The sequence below is a fragment of the Chlorocebus sabaeus genome, chromosome 12 (assembly GCF_047675955.1).
Source record: "Chlorocebus sabaeus isolate Y175 chromosome 12, mChlSab1.0.hap1, whole genome shotgun sequence".
NCBI lineage: Eukaryota > Metazoa > Chordata > Mammalia > Primates > Cercopithecidae > Chlorocebus > Chlorocebus sabaeus.
Window position 1 is genome coordinate 67,417,609 of NC_132915.1, and position 12,510 is coordinate 67,430,118.

Genomic DNA, 12,510 nt, shown 5'->3' on the forward strand with positions numbered 1-12,510 from the left:
CATGAGGCTGGGCGCAGTGGCTCACGCCTGTAATACCAGCACTTTGGGAGGCTGAGGCGGGAGGATTGCCAGTAAATATGAAGTGATGCTCAACCCATTAGGATGTAAGGAAATGCAAGTTTGAACCTCAATGAGATACCATTACTCACCAGAATTTCTAAAGTGTTTCAATTTTTGTTACTTCCACGTGTTGTTGAAGATGAGAAACTGCACTGTACAATGGTACTACGACTTTGGAAGAGTTCAGCCTTATCTCTGCTGAAGTTGAGGTTAGGCTTTCTCTATCACCCAGCACTTCCAAAAGCAGGCTGTGCGCGTGGACAGGAGGATTCTGGCAAGGAATGTTCACAGCAGCACTATTTGTAATAGCTAAAACCTGCAAACAACCTAAATGCCCATTAATAGTCAAATGGATTTTTTTGAAAAACTGTGGTATATTCATACAATGGAAAACCACAGCTGCATGAAACCACAGATTAACAACAGATTTGAACAAATGAAGACAAACTACAGAGGGAAGAAAAAAACAGGACACGATCACCATAAGGGTCAAGGAAGTGATCATCTTTAGAGAGAAGTTGGGACCCAGGAGGGACAGGTTGGCTTCTGGGCTGTGGGCAATGTTCTCTGAGTGATGGTTGCACAGGGGTTCACGTTGTAAAAAGTCATGAAGCTGCACATTTATTTTGTTTACACATACAACATAACTTGTATGTTCTTATATGTTTGATTCACAACAAAAATGTTTTTAAATAATCTGAAATATTAGATCATTGCTTATTTTAAAATGTATGGCATATACCCCTTGAAAACAGCGTTCTGTTACAATTGTGAGGACTTTAGAAGAATTCATTTTCTTGAGAAACAAAATGTGGTTAATGAGTGTTTCTCATTAATAATCTATACATCAGGATTAAGAGCTGATTTTATTAAGGTCTATCCTACCAAAAGTTCTCCCATAATAATCCAAAATAAGACGTTTTCCTATTTCTTTATAAATTCCTTTGCATGAGCCCTTTGTTTATTAAAACACTTAAAATTGTGTTTGGGATAAACCACCAAAAGTGGTTTGTTCTGGAAAAAAAAAAAAAAAAAGGCTTTTAAGAACGTAGGTCTTTTTGTTGTGGTCATTTTGTTGTGGTCATTTAAAATCAGTATTTTAGACACTCCACTCGCTCTCAGTGTAGAGAGAATGCATTCGATTGCGTGTTGAAACTACGTGTTGACAAAACGATCGCTGTTAAAGCTTGCGGCTCAGAGCCCACCTGGCCGCGCTGCTGGGAGACTGAGGGAGCGGCGCTTCAATCAGAGGTGAAGGTGCAGCGGCCGCTTAGCTGGCTTTGGTCCATCACTTTCGGGGACTTCAGATTCTCAAAATCTAAATTCTGGATCCCACAGGAATGCAAATCTGCCCACCTTTTCCCACAAAACTCTACCGTTGTTCAAACTCTTCCTGGTACCAGCGGGGAAGCGCAGACCCAGGCAGGGGCCCGCGCTAGCTCGGCTGCAGCCCGACTCCCCGGCACTCCCCTCTCAGGGCCGCGTCCCGACGGGGAGGTGCGCTGCGCCCCGGCGCCCCCGAGTGGAGGGGGAGGGAAGGAGGGAACCGGCGGCGGGCGGGGCGGGGCGCGGTGACAGCGCGAGCCGGGCCCGCCCCTGGCTCCCACCCCCGGAGCCCACAGCGCCCGCCCGCCCGCCCGCGGCCGCCCGGGAGCTTGTCCAGCCCCGCGCTGCGCTCGCCCGCCCGCTGCCCGCCGGAGCACTGCGGCCGCCGCCCGCGTCCCTCTGTCCGCTGCCCGCGCCCGTCCCGCCGCCCGCCGCCCGCGCCAGCGCCGGCCCAGCAGCTCTGCGTCCGGGTAAGCCCCCTCCCCGCCTGGGGTCCCCCTCGCGCTCGCGGGGCTCCCTGCCCCCGCTCCGGGGCCTCAGCCATATCTGGGCAAAATATTCAGCTGTCGCCGCCGCCGCCAAGAGGGACTGAGCGTGGCTCCCTCTATAAATAGCTGCCGCCTCGGGTTGCCTCTGGGGCTGGGGAGCCCGGGTCTCGGGGTCCCGAGCCCAGCGCTAGCGACCCCGCCTCCCCAAGCTCGCAGTCCTGGCCAGGGCGCTCTCCGCTCTGGACCTCCGCACCGCGTCTGTGAAGGCGAGAAAGACCCGGGGTTCTGGAGGAGCGGTGCCCCTTGCTGGGGTCCTGGCGGAGGGGCGCCCCCGCCGCCCGCAGGACTCCAGCGCGGCTGGGCTCTGCGCCCGCGGGGCGCTCTGCTGGGTACAGGTGCCAGCCGGAGCCGGGCTCGGGGGCGCGGCCTCTTCTCCGCCTGCAAGAGTCTGGGGGTGGGAATGGGGGCGTAAGGGCTCGACTGGATGTGGAACCCAGGTTCGCACTGAGAGTGTTTGGGTCAGGAGAAGTTTCCCAAACTGCGGGAGACAAGGTTTAAAGCACTACGACACGCGCTACGCGACCAAGTGGAGCTGGAAAGAGCTTGAAGGCGGGAGCCCCAGGTTGTCGCCGGCTCTTGGCATGGCCTTGGCAATCCCCCTCTTGTTTCTGGATCTGGGTTTCCCATTTGTAGGGGCGAGGTTTGGTAGCCGCGATGAAGCTGGGAGCCCGGGCCACGAGAGCTGCAGGGCGCTCTTGACGGCCTGCGCTCCCCCCACCTGTTCGCCCGCTCCGACCTGGGACGCTGGGGTCCCAACCGCGCACATCCAGAGAGGCTGCAGAAATCGGAGACTGGCTTCCCCAGACTTGATCCTGGGACCCACTAAGGCTCTCGGATATCCTAAGCCGTACAATCCTAGGAAGGGCACTTTTGGGGTGCGTATGAGCATCTCTCTGCTGCATAGCCGCCATTGCCTTGGCAAAGCAGCCTGTGAGCCACACAGCTTCAGATGCGATGAGCTGGGCAGGGATAGGGGTTCCAGTCCAGCCGCTCCCTGGCCACAGTTTCCCAGTCTATACCGCGCCTATGATGCGTCCTCCAACCTGTGCAGCGCCGCCCCCTCCTACACCTATCACCCACCGCTGCTATTATAGACCCCGTCTCCGGCCCTCGCCCTATGTCCTCACTCTCGGAGACCACCTGGCCCAAGCTCCTCCGTGTCTGAATCGCAGAACCAGACCCTGAACCCAGGTACTGGGCCCTCAGCGTGAGAACCCCTAGGGCCCCCACCCCATCTTTCTTCCAGAGGTGACTGCCATTTTGTCCTCCGTGCAGGGCCGCAGAGCCCCCTGCTCAAGGTCACACAGGACCTGTCACGCCAGAAGGTCTGCAGTCTCCCAACCTTTCCCATCTCTTTCTGAACCCTTCCCACTGCTCAGGCAGGTCCGGGAGCTCTGGCAGTGCCTGATCAATGCGCCCTCTTCTTGAATCTGCTGCTCTTCTGGACTTTACCTTGTCTGGACAATAGTGCCCTCATCCTGAAGTTTCCTTTTTGCTTCTACTTTACGTTCTATTATATGTTTTTTTTCTAAAGCCATCTCAAAGACTTACAGATAAAGAATTAACGGGAAACGGAGCTAAATACTATAGTTTCCATCAGTTAGAGCCACACAACCAACAGGCAGAGTGAAAACAAGAACACTGTCACTTTGGTGTATTATCTTTAATGAGCTAGTCTTACAAACCCGTGTTTTAGAAAGTCATTGGCCCTTGAGTTCCTCCCAGCCTAAGAGGAAAGCCAGTGTCCTCTAAAAATAGCCTCCGCCCCACCTTATCAGGGTCTCACACCTTCTCCCTCCTCCAGGGTAGGGCGTATTCTTGCAGCTCAGCAAAAACAGAAAACACAAAGTAGGTGTGGCAGCTCTGAGCACTGGGAGGTGGACTGGCCTGGAGGTTAGGATACCCAGCTTCAGCCCCAGTTCTGCCACCCACTCAGAGCAACCTTGAACAATGAGGAGGTGGACAAGATGGTCTCTAGTGGACCTGGAGTGGGGAGGGCTTGGAGTCCCCCCTGGAAGCCTTTCTAGCGTGACCCATCCTGTAAGGAGGAGCTGGGGAAGGAGTGAGAGAGACTGGCTTTCCCAAGTGCCAAGGGAGGACTGAGGTGGGCAGTGTCACTTGCTGTGAAGAGACAGGAGTGGGGGATGAGGACTGGGAAAGGACCATCAGGATTGGCAGGGATCATGAGTGACTTTGACCAGGGCATTGCAGCAGGCTCAAAAAATGGGATCTGCCAGTGACCAAGCCTGTCTGAGCCTGTTTCCTCCTCTATACAACAGAGATAACAGTAGCCCCATTTCACAGGGGCTGCTTGTGGGAATTAAGTGAGATGATTCTCCTCAGCCCAGAGCCTGATATTGCAATGATATAATTAGCTGTGGTGAGGGCCAAAGGCAGGAGCTAACGGGAGCTGAAGAAGGCTCTCCACAGAGCCTGCAACTCTTTCTCAAAGCTTGGACCAGACAGGAAGGGAGAGGCAAGGTAGCAGGAACTGAGGACAAGGGACAGAAGGGAGGCAGGCATTCTAGGATAAAGAGTATGGCAAGAAGTGAGAAGAACCCAGTAGAGAGGAGAGAGTTAAAGGAGAATCTAAAAGGTGTGCCCATAATGAGGATTTGGGGACCTTCCGTAGTGACTTGCAGAATGTCACAGACTCTGCAGGTGGCCTTCATCCCCTGGAATGAGCAAAAAAAGGTAAAATGAAGGAGATCCTGGCTCAGACCCATGTGTCTCTGGCAGACCAGTATCTGCGATGGAGGATGGTGATGGGTCGTGGAGGGTGTTTTGACCCTGCTCATGGGCTTCATGACCTTGGCTTACTTGTTTCTGAAATGACATCATCTATCGATGACTCCTGCTGAGCCCAGTCGTAATGGCCTTTTCCAGTCAATGTTTTGAGTTTTGAGTCTTACTAATGGACCAGCCAGGCTGCCAACATTTCTAAAGAGGCCAGTTCACTTTTCCCTTAAAGCCAGAACACCAGATACATCAATTATTGGGCTGCAAGGAGTCATTATCAGTTTAAAACCACAGGCCTCTTTCTATGGAAAAGCATGAACCAGATAGCACAATTCCAGGGCCATTTCCTCTCTTTTGTTTTGTTTTGTAAAATCTTCCTTTGGCTAATCATGATAGAACCTGATTCTCTTTGCTCTTAATGACAATGAGAGAATGAGCTCATTGGAGTCAACTTAGGACACGATCTGGGAGGTTTTCTTTTGTGTTAGGTGGTGTTGGGTCTTTGTCTGATCTGAAAAACTAAACAAACTCAAGCTTGCCTTTTGTTTCTCCATCTCTTATGTCCTTTTGGTTTTCTTTCGGAGAAAAAAAATTATTTGTGAAAGGGTTGGACATTACCATCTGTGAGGAGGAAAGAGGGAGGGAGAAGGAGACCCATGTCCATCCCTGTCTCAGTTCATGTTCTCAGGGGCCCCAGCCTCAGGCCCCACTCACTTTGGGGCTTCAAGGGTGGTGACCCCAGGGCCCTTTCTAGCGATGATTCTGGAGGGTGATGAGTTGTGACCACTCCATTGTTGCTCTCCATGCCCAAAGGAATGAAGGAAAGCAGAACTGCCTCTTGGCATCCTTCAACCTCCTTCATAGACTCATCGCTGCTTCATAGAACCTTTGCTATTGGTGCCTTGGTGCCACTCCTACCCCTATTCTCTTTCCACCGCACACTCTCTCACAGTCTCATTCACTCCCACAACTCCAATCACCTCACAACTCCCTAATTCTTGCATCAAGCTGGACTGTGCTCCTCATCTACAGACATCTCTGCCTCCTGATTCCTTTCTCTTCACCACCCCATTCATGTGCCCACCAAGTCCTGTCAATGCTAGCTTCCTTAATTTCTGTTACATCCGTTTCTATTGCCACATCCACTATCCCAGTTAGGACTTCATCTCTCCCATAAGCTGCTCTCAGAGCCTCTTAAAGGTATTTCTGCCTCAAGTCATTAATTCTTTCTTCTATGCTGCTCTTTAAGATCTTCGCTTGCGTCAATTCTCTCCCTTCAGGAACTCCCCATTTCCTAAGGGATAAAGACCAGATTCCTTAGCCTCTAAGACCAGGCCTCAAGCTACTACTCCAAAATCGTCTCTAGGCACGCCTCCAAATTCTCTTTACCTTCTGGTCATGGCAAAAGCATGCTGTGCCTTCATGCCCCCCTGCCTTTCCCCTGCTGTTCTTTCAGCCTTCAGTGCTGTTCTCCCTCTTCTCAGCCTGTGAACTTGTAATCACCCTTAAAAGCAAAGTTCTTCATTGACTTACCTGTACCCCCATAGCCCCCTGTGCCAACTTAGAGCACCAGCCAGAGTGTGTTCTAAATGGAATCACCCATGTATCTCTGTCTCTGGCTAGACTAAAAGCTCCCTGAGGACGAAGTTTCTGGCTCATTTATTTCTGCTTCCCCATGTGCAGCTTAGAGCTTAATGTTTGACATAGTAGAGGCACTTCAGATTTTAATAAATGACTGACCACCGAATGAATGAATGAATGAATGAATGAATGAATGAAATGAATGAAGGCTCTGTGATAACCGTGACAGTCACACAACACCAACCAGCATTTACAGCATGTTCTCCTACCCGACCGAATCACCAGCTCTGTGAGGGCAGAGACCACACCTACTCTGCTCCCCACTGCCAGCTCCCCAGCTCCTATCAGCTCCATCACAATAAGTAGCTAGTGTGTGAATCCATGAGCTCATTTGAGATTCACAGTAACCCCATGAGGCAGGAACAGCAAGTGTTGTTACCTACCTTTTGTAATAAGACAGTGCACCCTAGTAGGAATTGTCCCAGGTCATCCAATTGTCCCAGGTCATCCAATTCCAGAAAACTGAAGTGCTCTCCAGGGTTTGCCAAACTTGAGAAATGAGTCTTCTTGTTTTATATCCGTGCTTCTCTAACTTTAATGTGCATTGGAATCACTTGGGATCTTTTCAGAAATGCAGATTCTGGTTCAATAGGTATGAGATGGGGCTTGAGATTCTGAGTTTCTAAAAAGCTCTTTGTTTCCAATAAACTCTAACAAGTTGATTACAAAATAAGCTTAATAATTCCTAATAAGCTGTAATAAACATCTAATAAGGTAGTGTTGATTAGTATCTACAAACCACCACAATTTGAACAACAAGGTGCGTTCTAGTTGCCACAAAGCTTCCTCCTGACCATTGCATTAAGATAGTGGCTTTTTAAATCTATGACTGAATTCATCTGTGCCCTGAATCAAAATCAAGGGCTCTTTCTGGTCAGCAAACTTCTTGCAAGTTTGGATCTATGAGCACCGGGTGGGTGCCTGGCTAGTGCTGGAGTGGAAACCTGAGACACCTGAGACCCTAAGACATCAAAACCACTCAGAGGTGTGCAAAGTGAAGGTAGGAGAGAGGGAGACGTGGGACAGACTTCCTCCATGCAAACCAAGAGAGATTTAAAAATTCAGGATGGATAGCAACATTGCACGCATTTGCTTCTTATGGTTTTACATTGTATTCCACTTACAGCATTAAAAAGGCTTGAGATGGTTTAAAAATAAACTACATGACCAATGTAACTAGTAAGAACAGAAATTCTAAAAAGACAGGGCAGAAATCCTGAAGATTAAGCACATGAAACTCCTGGAGAATCTGATTAGAGCTTATGAATTCTTGCTCCACAAAAATGAATATATTCGTATACACAACCATTTGCATATCATTTCAGTGGGTGTGTGATTACCCTGAAGCCTATTCAAAAGTCCAGGTTAAGAACACCCGATACAGAGAATAAAGAGAGAAAATGATGCCAGTGCCCTGGCTGAAGATGACAACTGTATTTGGATACTCAAATCGGCTCTGAGGTGACTCATGGCAGCCAAGGGGAAAGGGGCACGAGATGAATGGGAGGACTCTTGGTGTCTGATTGTAGAAGGAAGAACATCAATCAGTCTTTCAGGAGAGGGAACTATTTTCTTAGCCCCAGTCCTCAGTATATTGTCAAGACAGGCCACTAGACAGAGGGTATAGTGGTTAGGATGGACTCCGGATCAGTCTGCACAAGGCCAGGGAACCCAGGAGCAATGAAGGGCAGACTCAAATCCTTCATTAGTCCTTTGTGGGGCCTTAAATAGCAATTGACACATAATGAGACACAATCTATCTTCCTGATTCTCTCACACACACACACACACACACACGGACTCTGGAGACGACCTCGCTGGATTCAAATCTAAGGTCTGCTAGTTACTGGCTCTATAATCTCAGGTAAATTTTAATATTTCTTTTTTTATTTTTATTTTTTTTTTTGAGACAGAGTCTCACTCTGTTGCCTAGGCTGGAGTGCAGTGGGGCAATCTCAGCTCACTGCAACCTCCGCCTCCCAGGTTCAAGCAATTCTTCTGTCTCAGCCTCCCAAATAGCTGGGACTACAGGAGCACGCCACCACACCTGGCAAATTTTTGTATTTTTTTTGTAGAGATGGGGTTTCGCCATGTTGGTCAGGCTGGTCTCGAACTCCTGACGTCAGGTGATCCACCCACCTCAGCCTCCCACAGTGCTGGAATTACAGGCATGAGCCACCACACCCAGCCAACTTTTAACATTTCTGTGCCTCGCGTCCCTATCTATAAAGTGGGGTTGTTGTGGGGATGAAATTAGTTCTTACATGTAAAATGCTTAGGACAGTGCCTGGGACATTAGGTAAGTGTGAGCTGTTAGATTATGGGAAGGCGGCAGCATGGAGTACTGGTAATGAGTACTGATTGCCTGCCTGGATTCAAATCCTGGCTCTACCACTTGTTAGCTTTGTGACTTTGGTCAGTGTACTTACTGGGTTAAACAGGGTCCCCCCAAAAGTCATGCTCATCTGGCAACCCAGAATGTGACCTTATCTGAACATACGGTCTTTATAAATGTAATTAGTGAAGTTAAAATGAGGTCATACTAGATTAGGGTAGGTCCTAACTACCCTATGACTGGTGTCTTAAGAAGAAGAGTGGACACGCGCCATTAAAAAGGCTTGAGATGGCTTAAAATCAACCTGTATAGGCAGTATAACTAGTAAGAACAGATGATGATGGAGTCAGAGATGGGAGTGATGTGGCTGCAAACCAAGGAATGTCAGGGATGGCCAGCAGACACCAGAAGGTAGGAATGAGGTATTGAACAGATTCCCCGTCAGAGCCTCCAGAAGGTATCAACCTGCTGACACCTCAGTTTTGGAATTCTGGTCCTCTGAACTGAGATAGAGTAAATCTCTGTTGTTTTAAGCCATCCAGTTTGTGGTCATTTATTATGGCAGCCCTATAAAACTAACATAGTCTGCACTTCAGTTTCTTCATCTGTAGAATGGGGATAATAAAAGTATCTGCTTCACAATTATTAAGATTGCATGAAATAATCCATGTAAAGAGCTTAGCATTGTGCCTGGTATGCAGTAAGAACAAAGCAAAGCTTGCTATTATAAGGTACAGTGACAAGTGGCCTACAGTAGCCTCAAGGATGGTGTTAATAGCAGTCTGTTATATGTCTCTAATTTATTTACTCAATACTTTGTTGAATTTTTATGCCATTTCCAGGTTTTGGGGGTTTGGGGTTTTTTTTCGCTAATAGAGTTTTGTTGTGTTTTGTTTTGTTTAGACAAGGTCTCACTCTGTCACCCAGGCTGGAGTGCAGTGGCTCACTGCAACCTCCACCTTCTGGGCTCAAGTGGTCCTCCCCCCAACCCCAGAAGCTGGGACCACAGATGCATGCCACCATGCATGGCTAATTTTTTGTATTTTTAGGGGAGACAGGGTTTCACCATGTTGCCCAGGCTGGTCTCAAACTGAAAAAGGGTATAATAATATAACTTCTCTTCTGTGTGAGGACAGTGGTCTCCCCACATCTTGTCAACACTGGGAATTCTCAGACTTTTAAATGTCTGTCAATCTTCTAGAACTGATATCTCATTCCACAATTTACTTTTTGATAATTATACATGAGTTTTGTTATTATTTGTATGTGTATTCGCCATTAATATTTCCTTTTGTGTGAATTGTCCATTCCTTTCGTCTTCCCACATTTTCTGGCCCGTTCTGCTTTTTTTTATTGGAGGAATTCTTTGTCTATTAAACAAATCAGCCTTTTGTTTAATATGAAGCAAATATATTTTCCCCCAGTTAGCCATTTGCTTTTTGGTATTGTTCATATTAATTTTCATATTGGTTTTTCAGAAAATACAAAAACGTGTTTCATAAAGCTCTACCTTACATTAACGCCTGCTATGAGGCAACGTGATGAAGTTCATGTTTGTAAAATGGAGAATGAGGATAGGAATGAATTCCACAAGCTTTTCTACAAGTTAGCTTTTTTTTTTTTTTTTTTTTTTTTTTTGACACTGAGTCTCACTCTGTCACCCAGGCTAGAGTGCAGTGACACGATCTCAGCTCACTGCAACCTCCACCTCCCAGGTTCAAGCGATTCTTTTGCCTCAGCCTCCCGAGTAGCTGGAATTACAGGTGCCCACCATCATGCCTGGCTAATTTTTGTATTTTTAGTAGAGACGGGGCTTCACCATATTGGCCGGGCTGGTCTCGAACTCCTGACCTCAGGGGATCTGCCCATCTCAACCTCCCAAAGTGCTGGGATTATAGGCGTGACCACCACACCCAGCCTGCAGGTTAACTTTTATTCTACCAGTGCTTTTGACTTATGGCTATCAAAGCTAATAATAATGCTAGGCATTTATTCATTCATTCATTCAACGAATATGTCTTCAGCGCTGGACAGGTGCAGGGCTTTGTGAAGGACCATGGGAGACAGAGATGTCTGTCCTCAAGTAGCTTTTAGTCTTGTGGGAGTAAGGTAATGCAATAACTTCCAGAGAACTCTGATGGCCTCTCTTGTTTGTATTACAATCTTTGGCTTCCTAGAACTCTCTTCTGCTGGTGTGGAGGAAAATGAAATGGAAGGGGCAGACCGTGGGGAGAGCTAAGTGTGGCCTGAACCAGAAAAGTTGCAGAGATGGGGGAGGAGTGGAGTGCAGCATGGTTTGAGGGCAGGTGGGCAGGCCAGCTGAGACAGGGAGATGTCTTCAGACTCTTTTCCTGGAACCCTGTTGCTTACAAATGATTGCTGTGGTGACTCAGACATCGTGATGACCCCAAGAGATGCAAAATGAAAACACGCACACGCGCGTGTGCGCGCGCGCACACACACACACACACATGCACAGGCTTTTCCAATTTAAACCACTTGACAACTTTGATGTTTAGAGCATCGAGCATGGCTCATTGTGTTCTGGGATGAAGCTCATAGCAACTGCAGAAAGTGATGGAGTCAAACACTATGTTTAGCGTGTTTGTTTTTTTAGAAGGTACTTTCCCATATGACTAAGAGAATGAAATCAGCCAGGGAAAATAACTGCAAATGAACCAGAAAACAAGCCTGTTAACAATAGCTGGTCTCTAAGTCCCCATCCTCCTCCATTCTGGGGCTCCACACACATCTGTCATAATAGAACTAGGCCTTAAAGGGCCTTAAATCCTATATTGTCAACTCCCGAACAACTACCATCAATTAAGACATCAACCTTCTCTGGAAGACCTCATCCAGGGCTCTGCCATCGCTGCTCACAGCCTATAGAGACAGGTGCTCACTACTTCCTGGTTTAGCCCAGTGTACCCTTGGGCAGTTTTTGTTTGTTTGTTTGCTTGTTTGTTTGTTTTTTAAGTCTGGCTTTCACCCAGGCTGGAGTGCAGTCATGTGGACAGGACTCACTGCAGCCTCTTTCTCCTGGGCTCAAGCAATCCTCCCACTTCAGCCTCCTGAGTAGCTGGGACTACAGGAGTGCGCCATCACACCTAGCTAATTTTTGAATTGTTGGTAGAGACAAGGTCTCACCATGTTGCCCAGGCTGGTTTCAAACTCCTGGCCTCAAGCGATCTGCCTGCCTCTGCCTCCCAAAGTGCTGGGATTACTGGTGTGAGTCACTGTGCCCAGCCAGCCCTCGGGTGTTTTTATTGTTAGAAAGTTCCTTGTACTGATCAGAAATCTACCTCCTGGTAATTTCAATAAATCTATGTCTTCTGCCTTCTGGGGAGCCACAGACCTCTTCTGTTCCCTCTTCCCCAGGTAAGCCCAGTAGAGGTTTGGAGAGTGTGACCATGTTCCTCCTGGTCCTTCAACTGTTCTTCATATGACACCTTGTTCACCTTCTCTGGACTCAGCACCACTCAAGAGAGAAGGCTCAATTCACAGTAGAGATCATCCCCATGTCCAGAAAGCATATGAAATGTGCTCAGGGAATTGCACAATGAGTTCCCACTCGCTACCCACCAGAATGGCTAACAGGAAGGTGCTGACAGTACCAAGTGTTGACAAGGTTGTGGAGCAGCTGGAATGCTCACACATTGTTGGTAGAAATGTAAAATTGTAATATTACTTTGGAAAACTGACAATATCTGCTGAAACTAAACGTATGCCTACTCTATGACCTAGCAATTCCACTCCTGGGTACACACCCAAAAGAAGGAAGTGCTTATTTCTACCAAAAGACATATTCATAGCACTGTTTGTAATTACTCAATACTGGAAATAACCTAAATGGCCATTAAA

The 12,510-nt window shown here is 47.9% G+C and overlaps 1 protein-coding gene across 2 annotated transcripts in view; it reads left to right on the top strand.

Moving 5' to 3' along the window:
* The first annotated feature begins 1,710 nt into the window (after nucleotides 1-1,710).
* TMOD1 (tropomodulin 1) overlaps nucleotides 1,711-12,510 on the top strand; it is a 91,879-nt gene continuing 81,079 nt past the window's right edge. Inside the window, exon 1 of one of the 2 annotated variants that reach the window (XM_007968651.3) lies at nucleotides 1,711-1,856. The gene's annotated coding sequence lies outside the window, so the exon portion shown is untranslated. The remainder of the gene's footprint in view (nucleotides 1,857-12,510) is intronic. The other variant, XM_007968652.3, reaches the window with a different exon arrangement.